At 35.8% G+C, this 26,916-nt stretch overlaps 1 long non-coding RNA gene across 2 annotated transcripts; it reads right to left on the bottom strand.

Moving 5' to 3' along the window:
• LOC117609907 (uncharacterized) lies at positions 1 to 22,684 on the bottom strand. Of its 2 annotated transcripts, none has more exons than XR_013062714.1 (6): positions 22,547 to 22,684; positions 20,866 to 22,471; positions 20,721 to 20,786; positions 20,514 to 20,622; positions 20,352 to 20,450; positions 1 to 682 (listed from the first exon to the last, which is right to left on the bottom strand). It is a non-coding gene; the product is annotated as an uncharacterized LOC117609907 (long non-coding RNA). The 2 variants fall into 2 exon arrangements; XR_013062713.1 differs by lacking the exon at positions 1 to 682 and adding an exon at positions 14,534 to 14,684.
• Between the last annotated feature and the right edge of the window lie 4,232 nt (positions 22,685 to 26,916).

The raw sequence follows: 26,916 nt of genomic DNA, 5'->3' as shown, positions 1-26,916 counted from the left end.
AATTTTTTCGAGTTCGGGCGGGATTCCAAAGTTCGTCCAGCACATTTTGTTCGGCTACTCGCAATTCCGGGACCCGAATATTAACTTGAGAATTGAACTCGTTTCGAAATTCGAACTCGACTGCAGATCTGAACTCAGTTACTTTCAATTATACGGGTACCCGAGCGAATTTATGTGCTGGAAAAACTTTCAAGGGTCCGCCTGACCCGATCCGAGGATCGGATATTCGCACATCTCTCGTTAATTTGCATTTGGTTTACAATTAGTTCTTCTGAATTGAATTGTGTCAAAATGCGTGTATAATTAAAAACTTCATACTTTGCAAGCGTAAAAGTTTAATTAATCCTTAATTTCTAAAAGAAAAACGTCGCAATGAAAGTAAAGTATCCGTACTATTACTTTAATGCTAATGAACTTTCGAAGAGAAGAATGGCCGAAGTAATTTATAGTCGAGCTAATATCTTTAATTTCCGATACAAATTATTCCAGATGATCGAACAATCCTCTTTATAAAACAATGTTACGAAATCATCGTGGAGTCCTCGAGTTTCCTCTCCATCCGTTCGCAATGATGTCGAACGCTGCTACATCTAAGCTGCGATCATTCATAAAACATGAGTCTCTATCATGTAGTCCTCCATAAATTTTTCAGCGGGACCGGTGCCTTTATATCTTTGGCAGCCTGAAACATTCGATGTCGGGACGACGTGATCGATAAAAAATAATTACGAGCATCTGGTGCTTGACTTCCGACAGGCAAATAAGAGAGCAGTTTCGCTTGTCGGACGTTAAGGATCAATTCATCTTTTCTTGGTCAAAGCAGGCAACGATTGAGTGCATAGTAAACAAATCTCGCCTATTTATTATACTTATACGTACACATACAGGAGTGAGTCACGTAATCCGATCGCCTTTAGTATTTTCATAATTTATCAAAATGTGAAGGATATTAATTTATAAAAGTTACATGGTATCGAAGGACTTCTAATATATCAGTAATAATTACTTTTTAAGATTTTTAAATATTTTAGAAGAAACATTAAAATTCAGTGTTAAAAAAGTAAGCAGCTTATGAAATATTTTAAATACAAAAGTGAGAAACCTTATTATGAGAGTTTGAAATATACTAATCAACCCTTTCGTGCGCGAATTTTTCTGTGTAAACAATTTTCTAAATTTTATTTGCATAATGGGTTTATGGGGTCGCTAATTACGAATCTGGAATCAGTTTTTCAAAATTCAGGTTCGAAATTTAATTTAGATTTTGAATTCGCGATCAGCAAACCGAGAAATCTGTACATACAGAATTTCACAGCGATAGGAAAATTTTTAATTTCTGGTTAGCCATATTGGATCTGCCATATTGATTTTCGAAAATCTGATTCCAGATTTGTAATCAATGACCCCAAAAACATAAATCAGCATCAAAATATCGATATGTTCACTTTCGAATTTCATCAGAATCGATTTTTTTCTGAAAAAAACAGCATTCTTTTATGTTTCATTTGTTTATAACAAAATTCAGTGAACAAAAGGAAATTTCCGGATTCACATATCAGTATCGCATAAGAAAAGTTTCGCATAAGAGCTAAAAAGCGGAAGAGCAAAAGGTGACACATATGTAATATATACAGCATTAATATCCTTATGGCTTTTTTAGGTTAGGCTCCTAGAAACACCTTCTGCTGTTTTCATGTCAGATAATTATGAACAACAGCTCGATTTTAGATACAAATTAATTACAAATCTTGTTGTAATTATTCTAAATAGTTGTTAAAATTTCAATAAGGGTATACATAAACTGCTGTGAAGATTGCTTTTCATTTCCAGAAGATACAACGTTTAAACAATTACTGAACTTCCTTGAAGAAGAGAAACCTCCCTGAAACCCCTTTAAAGAAATGTGTATGGTTATTTTCATTATTTTGAGTCAACAGGAGTGACGCTAGCACCTCTAGCGGAGTAGCACTGAAACATGGAAAAATAATTAGGAGAAAAACATCATGTTTCTTCATCTCAAAATCTTCGAACTACGAAATCATTACATTTCAGTCATTTTATGTCAATATACATAGGTGCTTGAGTATGGTGCTGTCCTTGGTTCTCTACGTTGAAGAGACAAGATTCGCCTGAAGTTTCTCAGTTTCGCTGCACGAGGCCGCCAAGATCAATTCACAATCAGACTTGAGCCATTAGTCCTGCTTTCGAAAGATAACGATTAATTATCAGAATACGCAATAAGGAACATAATCCTTCACCTAGATACAATCCCTGTTTTGCACGTCATCCCATGGTTATTATATTGAACATAACAGTACTAAGAGTACAGTATTTAAATTAGATCGTGTACGTTTAAGTGTATTAACAAAACCTTACTTGGAAGATTTGAGAACGTATATGAGAGGCTTGTTGGAACGTAGTGTCTGGCAGCGATACCCTCCGGGTAATAATAAAACTTTCTTCGTCTCGAGGACCTTTGTTCCTCTCGCGGAGAGCCGCAGAAGACGACAGACAAAGTATACGCAGAAAGGAAAACGGGCGATAGAACAGATCAGCAGACAGAGGGAGAGGGACTGTAGATGAGGGAGGCGAGTACAAGAGTCGTGCAAATACGGAAGGGAAACGGATTTCTGTGGTAGAAGTGCTTGGGGCAAGGAGATCCTTGATGTACGAGACGTTTGTTTCGCGAGTCGGGCAACGACAGTTCAGCCGGTAAAGAAAAGCTAGGATCGAAACCACCTTCGTACCCTTTGCGTTGTATGTATGATAAATCCGCCTGGCTTCCAGTAAAGAATAAAAATCACACTTTGACGTTTCACGAAAAATGAACAAATTCGTCGAAAAATACGTCCCCTTTGTTTCGTCGTAATGCCACCTATGACAATTCGTATTTTTGAGATATCAATCACAAATGTGTCACAGGCACTGGTGTAACTAGGATTTTTGTATAGGATGGGCTTGGTTCGATAGATTTATCAGCAGTGTCGTGTGCTTAGTGTCACTTAATTCTAATACAGTTTTATTTATAATTTCACATATTAAAGACATTTAGTTACATTGCATATTGTATTTTGGTCCAAATATTCATCTTTATTGAGATGTTTCATGTTGACGAATTTTTTTATATTCTTTATTTATTTCAATAATTTGTACCGAGAGAGACTAGTTTGAATTTTAAGGAGGGCCAAGCTTACCCTGTCATCCATCTAATTACCTCAACGATTAGTAAGGTAGATGCACAATTTATGATCATTGCAATATTTCTGGCCGTTGTTTTATTTATTGCAGCATTTTATATTACGTACTCTTAGGTCCATTTCGTTAAAATAAATAAACACAGTTGATGAAATTTTTAAAGCATAAACGAAGAGCAACCTAAACATCTTCCTGCGGAAATAACGTCGATTCAACGGATGGAGATAATGCAGAATAAAGAAAGAAAAGGAAACAAAATTTTTTTACAAATAATAAAAAGCAGAAAAAGTAACACCTGCTGCTACAAAAAATTAAATAAAATTTAATCCTAATTTTCTATACCAAATATTGTATTATTTGTACAACAATAAAAGTGATTAATTAATTAAAGCCACAATTTTTGCTATGACCCTTTCGTATTACTAATTCCACAAGTGGTCACAAATTGAAATTGCACTAGTCAAAAATGATACCCTTATGGTCACAAATGGTGCAAAATACTTTTCTGTAATTATATAATGATACTTTAGTTAATTACGCTTTAAACATTGTACAACTTATAATACTTTAATTTTTTATATATTTTATACTGCTTTAATGTATTCTCCTATCCTACTTTTTTTCAATTGTACTTCTTTCACTGAATGATACGGAAATCCTTTAAGCCGCAAATGGTGCATCGACGCCGTTTAATGCGCGCTGTTTGAACATTGCTACATGTAGTTTTTCAATAAACTAAATAACTTCTACAAAATTTACAAAACATATACGAGAACGTCAATCTAAAATTAAATATATAATTCTTAAACAAAAACGTTTCATATGTTGGAAGAATAATTTTTAAAGGAACAATGTAGAATTTAGAGAACGAAAATAGTACGAAATGCAAACATAAATTAAAAATAGGGCTCCCTCCATGGTCCACCATGAGTTAATATACCGAGGGTTAATAAGGCATGAAAAATATTTTTTGCCCTCCCACCCCTATCGAAAAATTATGATTGCGTCGCTGATGTAATTAGAAAATGAGTAGGTGTGGAGATAACAAAATAATTAAAACGTATGTTCTAGGTAGGTAGGAAAATTCATTAAATGTTAACTAATGCACAGAATTCAAAGTATTACGAGTGCAAATAATTATCACCATGGTAAATCTTGCCGATAAATCTTTTATTCCAGCGAGAAATACTTAAACAATTCAGAATTCGCAGTCAGGGCTATAAATAGTCGGACGTAACTGTAAATCGAGCATCAGCTGAAAATTATTAAGCGACCTATGGAAATATTCAACAGCAGCTGCTTACGGTGAAATGGAAATCGCAAGGATTTCTCAAAATACGAGCTGTGCTTCGCCGTGGTCGGTAATATACAAACCAAGTCGGCGAGAAATAATGGGAAGGAAGATAAATAAGCCGCGTTGAAATAAAGCCAGGGCTGCTGCAATCTGACCGAAAGGTAAAGGGCCAAAGAAAAGTGTTCCGGTGTAATAAGGTGCATCGTGCAAGCAGAATAAAAAGATCATCAATTACCACATGGGCTGTTGAAAGGGGGCCTATTTTATACGACCTCACGAGCTAGGCTACGGAATATTATTCAGAGCATTAGGCGCGCTCTCGACCACGAAAAATTTCCATAAAACCACTATCTACCACCTAAGACACCGTAACATAGCCCCTCTGTCTTTCTATTACCTCTTTTTCCTCTATCTAAAACTTTTCGTCGTTCTGTTTCACTCGAAAACAGCTTTTCCCTTTTATTGTCATCCTTGGTCTATCCTCTTCGTCTCAATGAGACGGGAAAACACCGTGAAAGAGCTGAATGCATCGTCGACACTCTTGTTACACACCGTTTACGGCGACCTTAAACGTGTAAGCGCCATCTACGCCATTTTCCACGCCACTTTCTCTTCAATACTCACAGCGACGTGTTTACTGGCAATGTACCAGAATCATGTAATACATGTATTAGTATCAGGGTGTCATAAAACATTGAATTTGTGAACGATCATTGAACTATAAGATTACTTAGAAAATATTTATTTAATAGAAATAAGGGCTAAACTTTACTTTGCAACATCCAGAATTATTTTAATAATATTCAACGAGAAAAATTCAAAAATACAAGTTTTAACTTTAAAAATTTATCCGTCTAAAAATTATGTGTATATAAAGGTGAACCTCTTTAGCATGTTTTAAAAGGTTAGTTAAATGCTATATTGACTTCTATCTATAATTCGTCCAATGTCAATGACTGTAAAGAGATGCACTTGGGTGGCGCTCATTTTGGCGAAATAACTCCAATGTTTTTGTCCGGATGTACTTTGCACGTGTTGGGTTAGATTATATTAGTTTTTTGGATCCCTCAGTCAACTCTGCTCCTGCTGTGGGGTCATCATGCCTCAGCTGGTCGGGGTGGCCACGCGCCGCGAAGGGCAGCGGATTTTTCTGTTTCAGGGCCTTTCGCGTCAGTTTTGGGGCTAGCATACTTCAGCTGACCAGAGGAATCAAGGCAGGAAAGTGAAGATTCGTTTCGGCTCCTTTCTGTACGAGTAGACGGGAAGCTTAGCCCCCGCAGCCCGCCGGAAGTTCAGAGATAGGACCGCATGGGTTTTGAGTGGGTGCTCAGTGCTTAGCCTCCGCAACTTCGTTGTCGACTATGTACAGGGTGATCCTCTCGCTACGCTACCCGAAAGGAAGTGCCGCCACAATAGAATGTAGTAGTCGACATCCCATTTCTGACATCGCTTACTTGACCGAGATGGCTCCTGCAGCGAAGACGGCTGTGTACGTGAAAATGTGTTGAGAAAATATTCTGTTTTCCGCAGCGCTTAAATGGGACTTTTCTGCTCATTACACACATTTTCACGCACACAGCCGTTTTTACTGCAGGGGTTAAGTAAGCGATGACAGAAATAGGATGTCGACTTCTACATTCTATTGTGGCGGCACTTCCTTTCAGGTAGCGTAGCGAGAGGATCACCCTGTAGAAATAATAAGGGACACCGCTTTGAGCCTCCCTCCCCCTCTTGAGCAGGGCATTGGCATTTACGGCGGGTGAGATTCCGGCGTAATATACAGGGTGATTCTCTCGCAGCCGGACACAAAAGAACATTGGCGACAATGAACTCCTTGACCACACCATAAAGAAGTCCGCATTGTCACGTGCCAGCGGGGACTTACCCAGCCCGAGACGACTCTGTGTGTTTTCATGGTGCGGACCACAAAGATGCCGTTGGGGCCTTGCAGCCAGCCCCAGCGGTGACATGTGCCAACCCCTCCTCTCCGTGGTGTGGTCCGGGCACCGGTTTACCGGTGGCAAACGGGGCTCTGGTTGTGGACGTTAAACGCCTGGTGGGTTAGCTGGGACCACTCAGGTAAGCTTGATAAAGTAAATGCGTCCTAGAGCAAAACTTACACGCTGACGAAGAGTCTGATGTTGGGTCTTCCCCCCGTGCGATGATTGGCTTGCCATGAGCGGAATTGCTCCGGCCCGTCGCCCCTTAGTATGGAGGTGGCGCTGGAGGTAGATTGAATCTAGCGTTGTGCGCCCTTTAACACCGCCGGTATAAGCGAAAAGCTTCGGAACGGCAGAGCAGGTTCCCAACCCCGCAAGGCTCATTATTGACAATAACCTGTCTTCATGGTGCGGTCAAGGGGTTCATTGTCGCCAGTTCCTTTGTGTCCAACTGCGAGAGGATCACCTTGTATGTGGGCATTTTTGAACTAAGCCTGGCATCATTTCCTCGGCGCTCTGACCTTCCCGTGATGGCTGCAAGGTGTTGTGCTTGTAAGTGGTGCCATTGTCTTTCTCGCAAGCGGCCCATCGCAGCCTGCGTCGTATTTGTGTGAGTCTAGAACTCAGGTTTCTGGGGCAGGGGCCGTCCACGTCAGCCTCACTGATAAGTCTAGTGGGGATGGTTCCCGAGACGAAACGCCTTTCATCATTTTTAATACAGTTTAACTTTAGTATCTTGAAATTTAACATAATTTAAGTTGGATAAAATCCATAGCAGTAAATGTAGTTATTGATTTGCAAAGAATAGCTGTCAACTCTTATGGCATACAGTTTGCTTCATTATGTACTCTTTAAAAGAAAAGCAGTTTAAGAGCTCTCTTCTTTACTTACCTTTCTGTGCGGTGAAAAAGCGCTGGGAGCCAGAGTTTGCATAAAGTACAAGGGAGGTTAATTAGTAGGCCTGTTACTGCTACATCAAAAACGGTTAAACAAAGAATTTACGAAGCTACGTGACAATCCAATTATACATAATAAATTACGTGCATAGTAGATAGCATGCAAATGATTTCGATTCATACTTGTATTGTACATCTCCATATAACCCTTTTGAAAGCTTAACGAGTCTCAAATGATAGTAAAGACATCCTATTTAGAAAAACAGCTAAATGGAGCAGTGGGACAATCATAATTTTGAAATGTGAAGAGGGGGTTGGTCAAGGAAATTTTCTCTCATGCCTTATTAATATCATGATAATATTACGTCTACTTTTCTTCGTTTCTGCTAAATCCCAAAAAAAGCTTTTAGTCGGGTATCGATTGGTGCCCTCCTCCCTCGCCCTCTTCCGTTGCATTACTGGAATGAAGAATTGGCTTTGTCAAAAGAATGAATAAAACATTTGCAGTAACTAGTGTTTGTATAAACTTTTCTTTTATTACTCATGTGTGTATGTTGAATCCAACAATGAAGTTATATTTACATATCATGGTACACTCTGTGTACCTTAGTGGATACTAAATCTAGGGACAGGTGCAGCTTTCTCATGAGGTCTATTAACTACCTTTTTCCCATTGGCCTATTGTATATGCCTTATTATTTCGTCGCTAGTAATTAACAGATCCAAAACAAGCTTAGAATTGTGCCCTGATAACGAGCGAAAAATATATGATGAAATTACTGTCTTCCGGTAACAAGAAAATCCTGTGAAAATAACGCAATCTTATTGGTCGCGTCCGCCGATCTTAAATCACACGTACTTGCGGCCGTGACATATTGTAGGATGCCGGCGGAAAAATTATGGCGTTTCGTCTCGGGAACCATCAACTAGAATTCGTCAGTGGGACTAACGTGGACGGTCCTTGCCCCAGACGCCTGGGTTCTATATTCTCAGATCTTCTATATGTATGTATTGGCAAGGCCCGTGATGGAGCACTTGCGAGAAAGGATGGTGTTACACGCGCGACACATTGCGACCACCACAGGAAAGAGAGGCCCAGGCGCCAGGACGCCATGCTCCGCTCATAACCCCCACAATATGATTGGCTGCATCTACGAATTAGGCTCATGTAAAATTAGGGGATTGATCGATGTGTGCGTAGTATTTTGAGACAAGTGGAATGTAGAAAACCCGAGGTGCACGGGGGGTGACCTGATTACAACGTCCCTGCCGAAAGGATGCCATCGACAATACGACTTCATTTGACTCGGAAGAGGGGTCCATTGGGTACCCTCTCGTACCTTTGTAGCGTTCCGCGAGACTTCTTGTGAGCGGAGAACAGTACTTACGTTGCCAAATTGGCACAATTTCTTCTGAATATGAACTATTTTTTCTTCAAATTTCTTGCTAAATAGAAATGGAGTATTAAAAAGAGAAAAAGGTAAGATTCTATAAATTTAAAGTAATGTAAAAAAAATTGTCTATACTAGTGCCAAACACATGAATTTTTTATAGTAAATAATAATTAATTTCTTGTTCAATAAATACAATGCAAAATAAACTCGCACAACGTATAGGAAATTTGTGACATCAGAAGTAACTTTTTCTTAAATAAAATAATTTGAACAAATATTTGTATCCACTTAGTACGTTGAATTTACTAAGAAGAAACTTTTAACTAATTTGTTAATTAAATAACACCTAAAATGTAATTGATTAAACGTTGTTGGCAGCTTGGTCAATTTCGCTGGTACAGCCGGAAAATCTGTCGATAATCATTTTATCTAGCTGACCCGTTAGCGTGCGCTTATGCGTCTCTTCTGTGACAATGTGTCCCCATGTTCACCCGAAATGGTTTGCACGCTGACAGCCTGTTATCCATAAGCATGTTGGCCCAGCGGCCGAAGTAATTTCGTTTTGCATGGTCCGTATCATGCCACGACTAGACCACTAATGCCGTCAGCCGGCTGATTATATTTTTAATGAGTTCCAATTTAAACCTGTTAGCTTGAGATCTCTCTCAATCATTGTTTGATCTCTAGCTGTTCACTTTGGAATTGGATAAATTTGAAGCAATGATTGTTCTCATATAGTATATTAACCCACCGATAACGGACCATGAAAACAGTCCCAATTATAATTTAAATTTTACACTGTTTCTTTAAAAATTATTCTTCCAATTTATAAAACCCTTTCATTTAAAAATTATATATATACCCCTGTACATGTTTTATAAGCTTGGGTCTCCATCGAAGCAGACTCCGCTATTTAAAGATTAACCCTTAGCCGGCACTGTTGGGTGTGAGACGACCCTAGCTAACTCAGCCTTTTTTTCTTTTTTGGCCAAAATTCGTCCCTTCAACTCTCCAAATAAATATCTTTTTTGAAACCACGACCTTTTCGATTTTTCTGTTTTTCAATTTTTTTATTTCATATTCAATATTTAATTTTACTAAAATTAGCTATGAAATATGTTAAAACAACTTTCAAAAATTATTTAGGAGCTTTTTTAGGTTAAAATAATGAATGGCTTTTTTGGAGGAAATATTTTAGTGGTCGGCATCTTTAATTTTAATAATAAAAATTCATAAGAATATGTTAAATATAGTATTTATTTATTTACTAATGTAGTAACCATTATATACGCAAACATTTGATTAAATATAAAAAATTTTAATTTGACTTATTAGGTTAATAAGAACCGGTTTAAAAATTCCGGGGCCCGGGGTTATCAAACCTTTAATGACTCCCTTGATTGATAAACATGGTTCAAAAATTGAAATTGAATGTAAATAAAATTAAATAACATTTAATCGTAAAAAAAGGCAATGTTCAACAAAATTTCATTCAATATCTTTTGACATAGTAAATGGAGGGCACCTGCAAAGCGGAGGTCGGGGCTGTAGCTCCCTAAGATATTCTCTTAACCCGGCACTGATGACATTAAATAATCCATTCCAATATTTTTAAGTCATTCATTGTAAATAAATAAACTTACCTAATACTTTGATAATAGCTAGATTAATGGATACCTATACATTGTTTACATACTGACTTTGTTTATGAAGAAATAACAATAATTTACTTATCAACAAGGACGTATGACTTATTGTTAGTTTTTCCTTATACCACCATTGTGGTCGAAACTAAGAAAAGGCAAGTGCAAATTTGGCGATCGAAGACCTGACCGAGTCACACTCGACAATATGTTACAAGGGGATGGTTGGATTATTTATCCCTAAGGTACTTGAAACAAGATTTTAACCAGAAGATCGAAATTCTTTGGGATTCGCAGGGTCGGTACTAAAACAGGTATCGGTAGGGTCCTGTTTTCGCGAACGATGCAAAAAAGAATGCGCTGTAAAACCCTCTGATCTTGTATGTAACGCTAAAGGCTGATAGCAAAATTCAAATAGATATTTTAACCCGTCTACGTTCTTCAAGAATGTAATCCATTTATTTTATGCATTCCCTGCATGAATTTTCTCGTAATTTGTATACAGGATTGAGAAGTAACTCGTTATTTTTAACGAAGTTACAGTTACAGTTACTTATTTTCGGTAACTCTAACTTAACTTCGTTCTTTTTTTCCGTCTGTAACTGTAACTTAACTTTAGTTACATATTTTTGGTAACTAGTAACTATTTCAATAGTTAGTTTAAAAGTTACTTTATATATATTTCAATCTTCATAATAAAACGAAAAATGTCCCTATTTAGAAGATTTATTAGGAATTCGTTCTGCTGAGAGTTCCCCAATTTTTTAACAAAATCTCGACGACCACGATGACTTTTTTGTTTTTAACAAGTAAACCAAAGAAATTGAGTCTGTACAAGAAGAATTGTATCGGTTCTTAAAATCGAGTAACTGCAATATCAGTATGTTAAACGATTACAGTGCAATCAAGAAACATTTTATAAAATATAACATGGCACTTCCGAATAGTGCATCTGTTGAACGGATGTTTAGCGTCGGTGGTTCCGTCATAACGCCACAAAGAGGACACCTCATTGACGACATAATTGAATACCAAATACCGTTAAAATGCAATAAAAACGGTAATTATTGAGATTAGGTTACACCTCACCGATTTTTATGAAATTTAAATATGTTGTAAAATTAGACATTTTGAACAACTTTTTCTTATACATATAACCGCCGCTCGGCCTTAGTTTTCGAGATCGATATTTTCGAAAAACTGTTGAAACTAACACATTGAATTCTGGCCATCCGTGTGTGTCCGTGATAACGTACGCATTAGTATGGGATCGCCGCTTTTCTACTGTTTTTGTAGGCAGTGGCACGGCGAACGACATCAACATATACATATATACATCTATTACGGGTGGGCTTAAAAAATAATTTTTAACAAAAAATACAACCGACTTCGAAATGCACTAAAAAGTATGAAATAATTTTTACTTCATTTATACAAATACCCAACAACTATTAATAAAACCTATTTACTCGTTAAATAGTATACTAAATACATTTCAACCTTTTCGGAGGCGACGCAAAATTAAAAACTTTCTTCTACTAGGAAGATCCTAGTTCAGTCGTCGGCAACCTATCAAATCGTTATTGGCAGCGTCGTATATTCGGGTATTTTTAATTTTGCGCCGCCTCCGAAAAGGTTGAAATGTATTTAGTATACTATTTAACGAGTAAATAGGTTTTATTAATAGTGTTTGGGTATTTGTATAAATGAAGTAAAAATTATTTCATACTTTTTAGTGCATTTCGAAGTCGGTTGTATTTTTTGTTAAAAATTATTTTATTTCACACTTTTTAGTGGAACGAGCAGTATTTGTAGGTGGTTTACCGCTCTTATTGGTTAATTGCAATAACGATAGTTTTTAACGATAACAAGTTCCATACAAGTTATAACAATAGTTATTAACAATAACAAATTGCATAAATTTTTGTAAGTGAGATATCGCGGAAATATCTCCTATTAGATGTGAAAGGTTTCATCGCAATCGGTACATGCCTTGGAGAGTATCCATGTATACAAGAAACAGTAGAGAATCGGCGACTGCATGCTGACTCATACACCGGTAGAGACACGTAGGCAGACGTAGAATTCAATGTAGTAGTAACAATAGTTTTTCACGTATATCTCGGAAACTAAAGCTTTCCGTTAATTATGCATAATGAAAAAGTTGTTCAGAATCATGTCCCCGATAACATGTTAAAAGGTCATTGAAATCGCCCAATGTTGACATTAAAAACTTTCTGTATTTTGCAATAACAATGAAAAAATGAAAAATTTTTTTTCAATGGGACCAATCGGAAGACATACCCTACAAGATGCAAAAGGTTTCGTTCCGATTGGTCCATCCATCTCGGAGAAATCGGTGAACACACAAAAAAAGAAAAAAAAAAAAAAAAAAAAATACATACTGATCGAATTGAGTAACCTCCTCCTTTTCGAAGTCGGTTAAAAATTAAATTTAACTAATTTTCATGATTTTGAATCTCAGTATGTGTCTGGTCGCCGTCAGGCGACCAGAATATCATTTTACCCTAACCTAACTTAATTCACTGATTAGGTAGAGTAGATTGGGTTAGGTTAGGCTATATTAAATTCCCAGCTGCCATCATAGCTACGATACATTGAAATCATGAATGCAGAAGTACACAAGGTATATATTAGTCATCGGTCGCCGTGGTGTTGCCTGCAGATACAGTAGAAAAGCGGCGATCCCATACTAATGCGTACGTTGTCACGGACGAACACAGATGGCCAGAATTCAATGTGTTAGTTTCGACAGTTTTTCGAAAATATCTCGTAAACTAAGGCCGAGCGGCGGTTATATGTATAGGAAAAAGTTGTTCAAAATGTTGAGTTTTAAATTTCATCAAAATCGGTGAGGTGTAACCTAATCTCAATAATTACCATAAAAACTTTTATTAAAATTTTGAGTAAAATATTGGATATTATTGAGTATTATGCGTAACTTTATAGAATTATAATTGTAGCAAGAAAATAAATTTATCAGTAGTCCGGGGTCCTTCGACATATTTATATTTTTTATTTTTATTCCAAAAAAGTAACTGTCAAGTAACTCGTTCCTTTCTTCAATAACTGTAACTGTAACGAGTTACTTTTTAGAATTGGTAACTTGTAACTGTAACTAGTTACACTTTTAGCCACAGCCGACTCTAGTACTAGCCATGCTGAACAATGTGGCAACACCGCTCATGTGACAATCGGGAGTCCTATTTTCAAAAACAGAGTCCTGTGCTCGGAATTGTAATTAACGTCTTTTTTAATTAAAAACTGTAGTAATATACACTATTTTGTGTTAATTATGTATAAACAATATATAAACGTTGCAACTATGGCAAATAGAAGTGATGTGGTAGTATAAAATTGTTATAAATGTGATATAAAGTTTGTGTACTTTCGAAGTTGGTGTTGTGAAGCATGATATTTGAAATATTTACAGTGGTTTCAAGAAAATTTAGGTATGAAGCAAAATGGAACCATCTTTGGATCAAATTGAAACATTTAGGAATTGATAAACATGTATATAAGTTAATAAAAACCTTGGAACAAGCGAAATTATTAGAACGAAACCAAAGAAGTTATGTGAAGTCCAGAGAGTAGCCGAGAGTCTGACGACGTTGATTGGCTGGGAGTCTGGGAGTCCGGGAGGCAGATAGAGTAGGGTAGGTGTTGATATATTCAGATCGGACTCCCGCGGTGTTGCCATTTTTACTTCAGCATGGCTAGTACTAGAGTCGGCTGTGACAAGCGTGTTGTAAAGGGACCAAATTATTTTACGATTGGTATTTCAGCCAAAGTAGTAAGGATATGTGATTTAATTCATTGAATATATGCGAACTTTGTATAGTATATTTAACTCTTAGCTGACACTGTAGGGTATGAGACGACCTCAGCTAACTCAGCTACAATTTAACACGTTGACCGCCACGGTTTAAAACAGACCTTCCAAACTCCCGTATTTCATGCTGTAATGAAAATTAGTTTCGCGCAGAAAATCCAGGCGGCGCTGGTGTCGATACAAACACATATAAATGATATTGGTGAGGTACACACACACACACAAGCACATGGTCCTTATATACGTGTGCATGCTCTTACTTATTCGAAACTTTGAAAAATAAAAATAATGAAAAGGGAAAAATGACAACAATATATGTATAATAAAGAAAATATATTAAATTTTTACAAAAATATAATAAATATATATATATGTTGAGAATGTGACTTTGAAGTTGTAAATGTGCTCTCTCATTTTTCTTTCTTTTTCTAAACGCGAGCGCCCTCTGCGGAGACCGTTATTAGGTTGTCTATACAAGAAGAAGCACAAGTTATGGCGATGCTCGATCACGTTTCTTGTTTATATAAGCTTATAGAATATGAACCTTTCATTTATGGTATTTAATTTAGAATTTAATAAACATATATATTAAGCCTTAAATGTGTCTAATTTCTAACATGGTAGCAAAGGTCCGTGGTTAATAGTGAGGTTTAAAAGTAGAAAAAGGTTGGACTACGTGTTTTTCAAGAAAAGATGACACGTGAAGAAAGTGACTTTGTGCTGCAAGTGTTCGACGGTTCCAACTACGATAAATGGAAGTTCAGATTAAATCTATTTCTCCAAATGAAAGATTGTAGTGAAGCGATCTTATATGATGAAAGGCCAGATACGATATCTGAGGAATTGTGGAAAAAAAGACAGGTAAAAGCAAAAAATTATATCGTGAACAGCGTGACAAATACGCAGTTGGAACTAATTATAACACAAGACACGGCCAAACAAATGATTAATAAACTTGATGAAGTTTATCTTGTTAAAAGTATTGCAGTTAAATTGCTGTGTAAAAGAAAGATACTGGATTTAAAAATGAAGGAAGGTGAAAATCCAACCGATTTTTTTAACGAATTTGAAACCTTAATAAATCAGCTAAGAAACTCAGGCAAAGTCGTGAGCACTGCGGATAAATTAAACTATCTTTTGTTAACATTGCCAGATAATTTGTCACATATTGTAGACATAGTTGACGCTTTACCAGAAAGGGAGAAAACTGTAGAGTATGTAAAATCAAAATTACAACTAGAGTTTCAAAAACGTTCAAGCAAGACTGATACTGATAACCCAAAATATGATACACATGTGTTTAACTCAAAGTTGCCTAAACCTAATAAGAGTTTTCAGTCACATAATTTTCAGCGAGTGCAGTATAAACATTCCAGAGGCAATCAATCAAATAATATGAGATTTCAAGAAAGAAAGTGCTACAAGTGCAACAAACTGGGGCACACTCAGGCTTACTGCAGAGAAAATTCAAACTGGAATTCAAATGGTTCAAGAAATAGGAATTATACGACAAGATTAGCTGGAAATTCAAAGGTTGAGGATAAGATACAAAGAAATACCATTATAGTAGAAGTTATGTCATCGAGTTTAAATAAGCAAATAGAAATATTGGTGAGTCAAATATTAAATGGCTTCTAGACAGTGGATGTTCAGACCACATAATCAGTACTGGTAAACATTTCTATGAATCAAGAGACTTGGACAACCCCACTAACATAAAAGTAGGTGATGGTTTTTCACTAATGTCCAACAAAATAGGCCACATAGCTGTCTATTTTGATATTGCTGGAAGAAAGGAGAGAATTGATATAAAGAACGTTTTTTTTGTACCTCAAATAAAACAAAACCTATTAAGTGTATCATGTATTGTCAACCAAAATAACTTTGTTACCTTTCAAAAGAATACGGCAAAAATTTACAATAACTGTAGAAAATTGATTACTACAGCTACCAGGAATAACAAATTATTTGAATTGAGTGGAAGGGTTGCTGATTATAAACCCAATGAAACAAATTCCTATAATACCTCACTGCAAATGACCAATATACAAAAATGGCATCGTATATTGGGGCACATAAATTTTAGGGATTTGAAGCATCTCTGTGAAGTACAATTGGCAGAAGGATTACCAAAAAAGGTTGAAAAGAATTTTGAAAAATGTGAGATATGTCTAGAAAACAAAATGATAAATCTGAAATTTGAGAATAATCGTACTTGAGCAAATGATATACTCGAAATTGTCCATTCGGATGTTCATGGACTAATTACGCAAACAGGTTGTAACGGAGAAAGGTACTTTGTAACATTTATAGACGACTTCAGTAAAATCGCTGTCGTTTATTGTATAAAGCAAAAGAGTGAGGTCTATAGTCGTTTCCTGGAATATATAAAATTAATGAAAAATCGAACAGGAAAAACAATAAAGGAAATTCGTTGCGACAATGGTAAGGAGTATTTGAACAAAGACTTTTTCAAACTTGCCAAAGAAGAAGGTATCTGTTTGAAACTTGGTCCTGCGTATACGCATGAACTCAATGGAGTTGCCGAAAGATATAATCGAACTATAATGAATCGAGCCCGTTGCCTCTTAAGTGAAGGAAAAATTGATGAGAAATATTGGCCTGAATGCATTTATATGGCTGCTTACATAGGTAACAGGCTTCTAGCCAACACAAAAGTTTCTAAAACTCCTTACGAGATATTTTTTAATAAAAGAACAAATGTGTCAAATCTGCGTCTGTTCGAAACTATCGCATATGTTAGAACCCCTGAAGAGTGTATATCGTCAAAGGTTGATCCAAAGGCAGTAAAAGGCATTCTTGTCGGATATACGTCAATTGGATACAAAATATTAGTGCAGGATAAAATAAAAATTAGTCGTCACGTGCAATTTGTTGAAAGTACCACCAGACAGATTAGTTTCAGAAATTTAGAGTCCCAAGAAGATATAGAGGAAGAAAACACAGAGAAAGAAGATATACAAACTCAGGATAGAAATGAGGACGAGAATAGAGTAAACAGAGATACAGACTCTGAACAATCAGAGAAGGCAGTACGACCTAAACGAATAATAAAATTGCCCAAAAGACTTGATGATCACGTAGTATACGTAAATTATTGCAATGCTTTGGTGCCTGAAACGTATGAAGAAGCAATAAATTTGCAGGATTCTGCTAAATGGGAAGATGCAATGAGAAGTGAACTGCGTAACTTGCAAGAAAATGAAACCTGGACTGTAGTAAATACACCGTCAGATAAGAAAATTATAGAAGTAAAGTGGATTTACAGAATTAAGTCGAATGGTGAGTATAAGGCTCGTGTAGTGGCCAAGGGTTTCCAGCAAATATATCAGGAAGAAGAAGAAGTTTATTCACCAGTCGCAAGAATAAGCACCTTAAAAGTGCTGTTATCAGTCGTATGTGTCAAACACTGGAAGTTAGAACAAATGGATGTACAAGCGGCATTTCTTAATGGCGCAAATCGGAAGTCTATGTTTATCCACCAGACGGATACAAAGTAAATGCTAACAAGGTATGTTTGCTTAAGAAGGCGTTATACGGATTAAGGGAAAGTCCCCGTGATTGGTACGAATGTTTTGACAATTTCATGGAAAGCGAAGGATTTATAAGGTCAAATTATGACTATTGCATGTATATGAGAGAGATTAATGGATTTAAAACTTATGCTATATTGTACGTAGCGGTGGCACCCAAAATCCCGACACCCAAAATCCCGTCACCCACAATCCCGACAGCCAAAATCCCGACAGCCAAAATCCCGACAGCCCAAAATCCCGGCAGCCCACAATCCCGACAGCCAAAATCCCGACAGCCCAAAACCTCGACAGCTAAAATCCCTACAGCCCAAAATCCCGACACCCAAAATTCCGACATCCAAAACTCCGTGTTCTTGATTAGGTTAGGATAGTTTTGTTGTGTGGCGTGGTTGAGTTAGTTTTTGGTATTTAGATTGTGTCGGTTTGATTTTGTGGTTCTTTGCACACGTGAGGTTAATTTTGTGTATATTTTATTAGGTGAGGTTAGTACTGTGTATATCTGAGAAGTTAGGTTATGTCGGATTCGGTTGGTTTTGAGTGACTTTCATAAGTTTATGTTCGGTTAGGTTAGATTTGAGTATTTTTCATAAGTTTAGAGTAGTTTTGTGTATCTATTGCCACACTGGTGTAGTACGAAGTATTTTGGTCAAGTTAGGTTCGGTTAGATTTGTGGATTTACTATTGGCATTTATTATTAAGTTAGGTTAGGTTAGTTTTGTGTAACTTTTTGGAAGATTAGGTTAGGGTAGTTCTGTGTAACTTTTTGTAAGGTTAGGTTAGGTTAGTTTAGTTTTGTGGATTTATGGTAAATATTCGGAAGTGTAACTCCTGTCAGAATCGAGCTGATTTTTTTTGTGTGGTTTCTTACAGTTAACAGACATCATATTTAATATTATTATGGCAGCGCATCAACAAAAACAATGTCAATAAACATTTTTTTAAAGATTTTATGTACGCGTTCACTGTGCACGGTGAGAACTTAACGAAATAGAAAATATTCGGTTGAATAGTAACATATTAAATTCGTTTTGCTGTGCCCCCCAGACCCCCCTAATAACTACACTAATTAATACCAATAAATATGTTACTTTGTAAATTGTGTTTATTATTTCCTTATATTACATATGTCGTGGTATTATCCCAAAATTCGGAAGACGTGATTACCACGGTGGCCTGTCGGGATCTTGGATATCGGGATTTTGGCCTGTCAGGATTTTGGGTGTCGGGATTTTGGGGTGGATGATTTGTTAATCTTATGTTTAAGCAAATCAGTTATAGATAAAGTCAAATCAATGTTAAACAGTCGTTTCCGAATGAAAGACTTAGGCAATATCAAGCAATATCTAGGAATTGAGGTAATGCATTGTACCGAGAAAGGAGAAATACTACTAAGTCAACAAAAGTATATAGAAACACTTGCTAAGAAATATGGTGTGTTAGAATCTAAAGGTTTCAAAACTCCTATGGAAATAAATTTGAAACTGGAACCCGAAGATGAAGTAGAAGGAAAATTAAAATATAGAAATCTAATTGGCGCTCTTTTATATATTGGTTCTGGAACACGTCCAGATATCTCCTTTGCTGTGAACTATCTCAGTCGCTTTCAGAATTGTTATACTCACACACATTTTAAATATGCTCTGCGCGTCTTAATATATTTATATCATACACGTTCGATTAAGTTAGCTTATATGTAGTTCCAGTTACACACAAGGTGAAGAGTTCGATGCATACGTGGATGCAGATTGGGCTGCAGATATTGTGGACAGGAAGTCTACAACCGAGATCTTATTACGAGTATTTGGAAACTCAGTTCTATGGAAATCCCAAAAACAAAGAATAGTTTCAAGGGCATCAACTCACGCAGAATATTACGCACTTGCATCTTATCAGAGTTGGATATAGACATTAGTAATCCGATTAGTGTATACGAAGACAATAGTGGTGCTATAATACTAGTCCGAAAAGGAAAATTCTCTAAAAACTCTAAGCACATAGATATAAGTTATCATTTTGTTGCCGATTATGAGAAGAAAGGATTAATTTGTGTGAAGAAAATATGTACCAAAGAACAGATTGCCAATATTCTTACCAAGTCACTCGGTAGAGTTAAAGAATCGTTTCGTGAAGCGCTAGGTCTTAAGTTTATCGATATCAAATAATATGTATGTATGTTTTTATCTTTTGGTTATGAAATTCAAAGTCAAGAAGGCGTGTTGAGAATGTGACTTTGAATTTGTAAATGTGCTCTCTCATTTTTCTTTCTTTTTCTAAACGCGAGCGCCCTCTGCGGAGATCGTTATTAGGTTGTCTATACAAGAAGAAGCACAAGTTATGGCGATGCTCGATCACGTTTCTTGTTTATATAAGCTTATAGAATATGAACCTTTCATTTATGGTATTTAATTTAGTATTTAATAAACATATATATTAAGCCTTAAGTGTGTCTAGTTTCTAACAATATATATACATATATATATATATCAATAATAATATACAATTAATCACAATCATACATACAATAAAACACACACTCTGCTCGCAGATTATACTTAATACCATGTGAACTGAATACTTACAATCTTCTTCTTCTTCTTCTTCTTTTCATTTGAATCCATGTATCTTGTTGCTCTATTTTAATAGAGGCAGCCTCTGCCATGGAATATTTATTACAGCCTCTGTAATAAATATTTTCATTAACAATTATTTACATAAAGCACAGACTTTGGGTTGTCACATACTTTCATCCACTGCGCCATCCTCTTCTTATTCTTTCTCTCTTGGGGGAAGAAGAACATCCTGCTGTTTTCGTTAATACACCCTCTGATGCTGCATATTTCCTTCCTCTTTCTTTAAAGATACATTTTAATAATTAAAATTAAATATATTACTAAAACAGCAATGTAAACAGTTAATGCTTTCAGTAACAATTTTAAAAAATTCTGTACTTAATTTCTATCTTCTCCTCCTGTTGCTGCATCTTATCAGCAGAAGTTATTGAACAACCTAAAAACCTAGAAAAAATTTAAAAAAATATCTTCTTAAATAATAATAATAGCAATAGTAATAATTATAATAATGGAATTCACGAACCTGAATATTCTGTCACTCACTGTGCGCCATATTTCTTCAGTCTCTTTAAATTTTGAAACAATTGAAAAACGAGGCGACATGACGTCACGATATCTTTAGTTGTGTATGTTCAAATCAGTGACACAAGGTATGCGTGTAGAAAAGCGACATCAGCGCCACCTGGATTTTCTGCGCCGAGTTAAAATTTGCATCAAATTCACAAGAGTGGAGCTTGGAGGGCCTGGTCTAAAAGAAAAAGGTCTTCGCGGAAGCCAACTACGAAACAATGCCCGCGCAGAAACAAATACGGCAAGTAAAGAAAGTAACGAGATGTCTTGTCGCTGGCGTCAGGGCCGGCGCGAGGCAGGTTCAGCGCGTTCGCTGGAACCCGGCCCCGCGTTTTGAAAGGCCCCGCGGTCTACGAAAACTCATCAGACATTTTGCAGGAGCCCTTGTATAGTAGATTGAATATTCGGCTGTGTGTGGAAAATGCAATCGCATAATCCACTAATCGATGACAACTTGCTGCACACTGACATGAATCTTGAATCGCGAATCAATATTTTGAACAACTTTTTCCTATACATATAACTACCGCTCGGCCTTAGTTTTCGAGATATTTTCGAAAAACTGTCGAAACTAACATATTGTATTCTGGCCCCGCAAAATTTTGGAACCGGGCCCCGCAAAAGGTCACGCCGGCCCTGGCTGGCGTCCTGGGCAAGAACGCCAACGTGTTAAGCCATTTTTGGCTGAAATTCGTCCCTTCAATTTTCCAAATAAATACCTTTTTTGAATTCACATCGTTTGTACGATTTTTTCCCTTAAAATGTTCAATTTCAAAAGTGTCCAGCTAGAGTTTTAGCTCTTTATACGAAAATTTGAAAAAGTTATGAATGTTTTGTGAAAACTCATTTCTTCGATTTTGCTACGTTTTTTAATTTTTTTTTTATATTTAGTATTTAATTTTACTAAAATTAACTGTGGAATATGTTTAAACAACTTTCAAAGATTATCTAAGAATTTTTTCAAATTAAAATAATGAATAGCTTCTTTGCAGGAAATATTTTAGTGGTTGGGCTCTTAAACGTCCTAGTGTGCTCCGCCATATTATTCTGATCCAGTGTGCCAGCTAAAGGTTAAAACTGCTCTAAAAATATTGGTTTAATTTGGCATTCTTTAATGATCATGTAAAAATTTCAAATATTGAAAATAGTTAAATTTCTTGAAGTGTGCTTTAGAAAAGTGTTTTATTTCTGAAAAGAAAATTTATTTTCAAACTGCATAAAACAGGCTTCTCTCTCTAAATACATCTATTCTAAGTATGTATTTTTATATTATGAAAAAATAGAAAAATACCAGTGCTGGATCGAGAGGAAGTCAGGGGACTGCAGCCCTCGGGCCCACTTTTCAAGGGATTCTAAACCTTCTATTACTATATCAAAAAATATTAAATAAATTGTTTTTACCATTACATGCTATTACATTTTTTTTAGAACGAATTTCAATTTTTGAACCAATGCTTTAATAACCTCGAACTCCAGAAATGTTAATTTGGTTCCGAACAACACTGTGATGTTTATAGAAGATACGAAGAACTTTAAACACTTTTAAATTTCAAATATTTCTGAAAGAGAAAATAATTACGTTGAAAACAATTATTCTACAAGTGATATCACACAAATAATAAAAAAAGGTTTACCTGAAAATAACTAGAAATTCCAGAACGTTCACGGTTTTCTTTCACTTAAACTACCGCAACCGGGTATGAATATCAGGCTAGCCGGAGGCACATCACGCTGCAAACAGGTTCGCGAAATAACTACAGAAACGACAGCAAAGGCTGTCAGTGTGAAATTAAATTAACAGGCCTTCAGCAAAATGCGAAAACAGTGTTCGTGGTAAGAATAACAGCACGTGAACAGCTTTTCCGTGCGCTCTTTACATCGACCTCTGAACTGCATGTACCAGTAGCTATATGGATTTCCTACTGGATCCTCGTATACCACCTTTATAGTAATGCAATCAAAGGATAACTCATTTAAACTGCTCTTTTTTACAGATACACATCGACTGAGGTAAAGTGCACAATATTAAAATCACAATTATTAGGTCATTCCATAAATTCGTGCCACTTATAAAAAATTCAGATTATAAATTTATACCACATATACATACCTAACATACACGTAAAATATAATTGCACCAATCATGTTTCTAGTAACAGAAATTAATTTATATTTATTACATTCCTTACCATCTGTATCGCATATTAATACGTAGGTACTAATATAATTTTTATTAATATTGTAAGCTTTAAATAACTTTATTAATGCCTAGTATACATGGTAAACACCGGATGTCGTAATGGATATTAACGCGCGGTGCATATGTACAATATTAAAATATGCAAGAATGTAAGAGGCCAACATAGTATATAATACATTAATAGATTCAGAAAAAGATTTATGTTCTTTTTTGTTATTATGTGAATTGTGATTATTTTAAAAATAATGTTATAAACAAATTATTTTTTGGAAAATTTATGGCTAGCAGTTATCTGTTCATAAAAAGCCATGAAACTTTTCCTTAAAAAGTTTTCTTCTATTTATGATAGTTTTCGAGATAACCTATTATAGCCGAAACTTTAGGGGGTCGTTTCATCCCCTAAATACGAAAACGAGCCAAAATAAAAAAATACGTATATCTTATTTTTCGGTTCTTTAAAACATATCCAAAAATCAAAACAATCGTAGGCGGACACCTATAAAAACCTTCCTTGTAAGTCTCAACTTAGCGGACTTCACTGTATTGTTCATGTTAATAAACGTTCTTAATATTTTTATACTATTATAGATAAATCGAACAACGAGTGCATGAGATAAAAGAATGTGCTTACTATTCCGGACGGTCTACAATGAAATCTGTTGAGTTAAAACTTGGTCAAATGTACCAAGCAGATTTTTAAATTCGATTTTTTTGGAAAACAAAGTCTCAAATGCAAAAATTTTATTCTACATTTTTGACTTATTTTTTCTCGTAGAATCATCGGATTGTACTATCAGTTACATAACACTCTGTATATTAACTGCAATAATCATTTGAGTCTTTAGGTAGATGAATATATAACATCAAATATATGAATATTAAACAAGTAATAGCTAGATATAGAAAAGAGTGTAAATTGCTTAAGGTGTAAATCGTCAGATCTTCTCAATATACAAAATGTTCAATCTACCGTTAAACATGGTGGCGGTTCAATAATGCTTTGGAGCTGCTGATCTAAGAAAGGTGTTGGAAAGTTAGAATTGATGGAACAACGACTGGTATTGACTATGTTAACATATTAAATAGCAATTTATCGCAATCAAGGGGGAAAGTATGCTTGGCAAAGTTATTTTTCGTTAAGATTAATGACCTTAAGCGTACCATTTTGCTGAAAAAAGGATTGAAAGAATTAAGTGCCTATACAATCGCCAGACCATGCTATGGACTATATAGAATATTTTAAATGAATATATTTTGTTAAGCACATACTTGTGCTACTGAAGAAGCATTTTAGGAGACTGTATTAGAAACGTGGTATACTTTTTTAATAAATATGTCAAGAAACTTAACTAAGTTTTAACACCTGCTAAGCTAGTTCCCCAAGTACATAGTCCGTCCAACGAAACGAGTCAGTAAATATAAACAAAACAGTTGCGTGGAGTTCACGCGAGCGGCTTTTACTATTGACTGTCAAGGGTCGAGTTCAGGGCCAACTTCTGGCGGTCTCTTGCAGTGGGCCCTTGCTTAGAACGGCAGGGGGCAACTTAGCGTTTTTCAAATACGCACACCGCGATCATAGCAAAATCCTGTATATAGGACGCGCAAAACTTATTTGTCATGATTTTGGGAGATGATTTTAGATCTATTATTATTGTTCCAGAAGAAGTAACTTCTTATTTTTTAGTATGCAGGGATCGCTGTACCGTGAGCCGACCCTGCTTCACACCCGAGAATTTGTATACATTTACTAACTCGTTTCGTTGGACGGACTATAGTCCCCCACAGCACCAAAAAGTTAAGAGTCAACACAAGTGACGGCCCAAGTCTAACAATAAATTAATATTAACTCCTTGAATGCCATAGAGGTCACGGGTGATCTGCACCGCAAATTACAGATGCCTGAATAATTAAAAGAAAACGATTGAAAAACATTGTTTTAAATAACATTGCTATGGTACAAATAATGTAAAATACCAAATAGAAAGCTTGAGATTTGAAATTTGAAAATTAACTATTCCTATTCTTAATAATTGTAACTTTAATACGACTCACAACAAATGCCCATTTTCACTATGGCGTTCAACGAGATAAGGGTCTCATGCGGAGAAACGGAGAAGCTCCGGACGATCCTTGTCTATTCGTGCAGAAAGGAAGAAAAACAGCCGCATTGACATAAAAAAAAGTTTAAATTTAGTGATTTAGTAGTTTAAAGATTTTGAGGTGAAGAAGCAATATTTTCTCATGATTTTATTTCCTAAATAGTTTCTGTACAAAGTCCAATTTTATAATCTGACTTCTAAAATCTTATAAAAAGTACATTTTTACAAAAGAAACTTTTTTCCATTTTTCCCAAAAACGCATTGTACATCCATCGGTACACTTCTTTTAAATATGAATATCATACTTATTATGTATTTGTCTCACAATTGTATCCAAAAAACGTGAATTACTTTTCCGTGTTTCACTTCTACTCCGCTAGAGACGCTAGTCACCTACTCCTGTTGATCCTAAGTAGGAAATTATTTCAAAATCTGAGGCTAATAGCGTATAAAACACCATAAAAAATAAATAGCAAATATATTAAATAGCATATTCGACAATGTTGAGACAACATTAGACAACAAATTGGCTATAAAAAAAATATTACAAACATCATCCTATGGATCATGTAATAGTGACACTAACAATCAATATTTCATTGCACTTTACTTATCACCCTTATCCAGTATGTACTGTAGCAACAGAGAACGTATTAATTAGATACCGTTGTGGAACCAATTTTCGGTCAACAGCGTTTATAAATTTTCGTATTAAAGTTATAATAAAAAAAATCTAAGTTATTGCTTTAGAATATGTTAATAAGTACAGTAATGTTCGGCTAAATTTCACTGAAATCTGCACGGTTAAATTTCCACGACCCAGCCCCACTCTTCTCCCACCACTCAGCACAGCGAGCTCGGCGAAACCTGATCTCAGTAGACAAGGACAGAAAATGAATACAATGAAAAGAAAGAATAGACGCACATCAAATGGATGCCGCGACTGGAAAAAGTAAACATGCAGTAAAGAAAATTTTATTTTCAGTCATTTTCGTCTTACATTTATAATTGTGTAAACCATATATTCTGTACATGATCCATTATGATTTACATTATGATTAACTCTACGTGATTTCTTATGAATTTATTAGATAACGTAAATACAATCCGATTTACGTCGTGTTTGGACTCATTTCAATCAAAAGGATCTCAATAATCCAATAATATAATTTTCATAAAAATAAGTTGAAAATTACTGATAGTGAAATTCTTGTTATTGCATGTTCACTTTTTTCACTCGCGGCATCCCTTTGAAGTGCCGTGCCTCGACCGTCGCTGCTAGACGTAGTACATACGTCTATCTCGCTTCCTCCTATCGTATCTATTCTCTTACTCTGTCAAGTTCTGCTCGAGTCAATTCTCGGAATAAAAACGCTACCCTGCTCGCGTTAATTTCACTGCTGACTCCCGAACGTAGTGAAATTTAGCCGACCATTACTGTACTCGAACTTCCATTCCAAAGGTATGCAGTGACGAGCATGGTAAGCTTTCCTAGGCAAAATGGCAATATAGGAGGAGACTCCCAGTTTCTGTAATACCCGAAAGCTATCAATTGTGCTATCAATTGTGCCTTATTTTAATATCGATTAGTTTAAAAATATAATTAAGTGAAAAGCATAATGACAAAATTTAAGAGAGAAATTTTTATTTGATGGAAAGCATGTAAAAATATAAATCATGCTTCCATAGGAACAAATATTTCAAT

This window comes from Osmia lignaria, chromosome 9 (assembly GCF_051020975.1).
Source record: "Osmia lignaria lignaria isolate PbOS001 chromosome 9, iyOsmLign1, whole genome shotgun sequence".
In the NCBI taxonomy this organism is placed as follows: Eukaryota; Metazoa; Arthropoda; class Insecta; order Hymenoptera; family Megachilidae; genus Osmia; species Osmia lignaria.
Note: the sequence above shows the minus strand (reverse complement) of the source record. Positions and strands in the feature narration are given on the sequence as shown.